The sequence below is a fragment of the Polypterus senegalus genome, chromosome 2 (genome assembly GCF_016835505.1).
Source record: "Polypterus senegalus isolate Bchr_013 chromosome 2, ASM1683550v1, whole genome shotgun sequence".
Taxonomy (NCBI): Eukaryota; Metazoa; Chordata; class Cladistia; order Polypteriformes; family Polypteridae; genus Polypterus; species Polypterus senegalus.
Genome location: NC_053155.1, coordinates 321526063 through 321528390, shown reverse-complemented (window position 1 = coordinate 321528390; position 2328 = coordinate 321526063).

The following is a 2328-nucleotide window of genomic DNA, read 5'->3' as shown; positions in this document are numbered from 1 at the left end:
GACATCACTTCCTGGTGTGGCGGAAGTGTCAGGAAAGCCTCTGGAAGCACTCCGGGTCGTCTTGGAACTGTTTCCGGGAGCACTTCCTGGTGTGGCGGAAATGCTGCCATCCAGGACTCCCCAACTGACCGGGCGCCCCCTGGCTGTGGCCACGTCCTCTCACGGGCATCCCAGCTCCGTCTCTGTGGCCCCCAAATGGACCCGAGGGGCTGCCCTCTCGTGGCCGAGGAGAAGTATTGTCCCTGTTGGGGACTGTCCAGGCGTCCCAGCCGGGCAGTGTCCCGTACATCTGTGACAACATGCATTTAGAATTAATTTAGGACAAGCGTTCCTAAGATGGATGGATGGAGGTATATTATTTTAGATTTTGCACACCTTGTTGGATTTCTGTTGAGTTTAAGAACTCATGAATTTGTGGACATCACAAAAGTATACACTATGAGCATATGTTGTATAGTGAATTTTAAGAAAATTATCTTCAGATTTGAAAAGTTGCAAAGTCAAAGGGATCTCATTTTTAAAGGAACCTCCCAGTACACCTGCAGGAACTGGAATACTTTAACACTAGAATTACCAGAGCCTACGAAAAAACTCGTAAATCCGTCCCACCTTAAATCGCTTCCTAAAACCGTTCTCACTTCTCCGCCAGCGTCTTTTCTTAATCTAAATGTGCTGATAAAAGAAAAGCTGCAAGTAGCTGGCTATTCCATCCCCCCACCGACTTAGAACGTGCACAAACTTCTCCCAGCTCATGCCTTGATTGATTTACACCGGCTGTTACAGACTAAAATCAAATGTATGTTTTTATTCTAAAATAGTAAGACTAAGAGTAGTTTACTTCTCAAAACAGAGTGGTGTAGGATCGAACTCGCGACCTTTTGATTCTCAGTCAGTAGCTGATTCGATTGTGCCACAGAGGCAGTCATAATAAACAAGTGTCAATGTCGCATGTTAAGGCAGCTTTTTGTTTCTGCAGTTATATTTTTGAATAAAAGCTCAATTGTTGTATTAGATTTGTACCTTCTGTGAAAATATTTCTTTGATATTTGGACTTCAGGCTTCATACATTATATAGTTTATGCCTACATTTTGTCATCTACTACTAGAATATAAAAAATGTTTCTGTTTTAACAATGTGTTTACACAGATTACTGTAGAAATGGAACAGACATGAAATGCGTGTTCCAAACAACGATCTATTATTTCCACTCTAAAACTCCACTTCACTCGCAGAAAATCAATCAAGGCATGAGCTGGGAGAAGTTTGTGCACGTTCTAAGTCGGGTATGGGATGGAATAGCGGCTACTTGCAGCTTTTCTTTTATCAGCACATTTAGATTAACAAAAGACGCTGGCGGAGAGGTGAGAACGGTTTTAAGAAGCTATTTAAGGTGGGACGGATTTACAAGTTTTTTCGTAGGCTCTGGTAATTCTAGTGTTAAAAGAGTTCTTAAAGATATTCTTGTGGCAAGAAGAACATGTGAACATCGCTGAGTCAAGTGGCCTGATACCTGCAATGATAACCTCTGGCAGCAGTGGGATAAAAATGCAAAAAGAATTCTGCACCTAGAGAAGGAGTTGACAAACGACTCCAGACTAGGTCAACAATGAGATGACTGGAAATTTTGAGAGGGAGCCAGTCAGGACTAAGTATGCAGGAAACAGGAAAGCTGCAAAAAAAAAACAAAAAAAACAGCAGTTGAGGAATGTTCCGAGTAGTCAGAAGTAGCGATTCAAACAGGCAATTAATAATGAGATAATTTACTCTGCTGAGCTCAGGAACATCTGAAAGAAAAAGCTTGTTATGCTACTAGAGCTGAGTAGCACAGAAGGAAGGGAAGAGGAAGAATATATGTTTGCATTACATCCCTTTGGGTTTGCAAAAAATCTGCTTGGTTAGAGATGCAGAGAAACAGTGGGCAGCTGATATGCCAAAAAGCAGAGACTGACAGATATTTTCAGGACACCAATCATTGCCCACAGAAGGAGAAGGAGTTAGAGCTCTACCAACTTCCATTACTGAGTTTAACAACAAGGAGCCTAGTTGGAGGAAGGTTAAGAAAGTAGTATGTGCAAACTTGGTGACTAGACAAAGTGGAGTGGTCTCTAAGGTCTTAAAGATATGTCCAAGGCTTTTCTGCTGACTTTGGAATATTTTAGGAATAATCTGGTGCAAGTACAGGGTGGCACACCTGTGAAGGTCTGCTGAAAGAGTCTGAATCCCAAAGTAGGAGAAAGCACAAGACATCAGCCTGCTTTGAATCCTATCACTGTTAAATGTGGTGGGAAAGATGTTTTCAGTATTGTTTCAGAGCGGCTGACAGAATG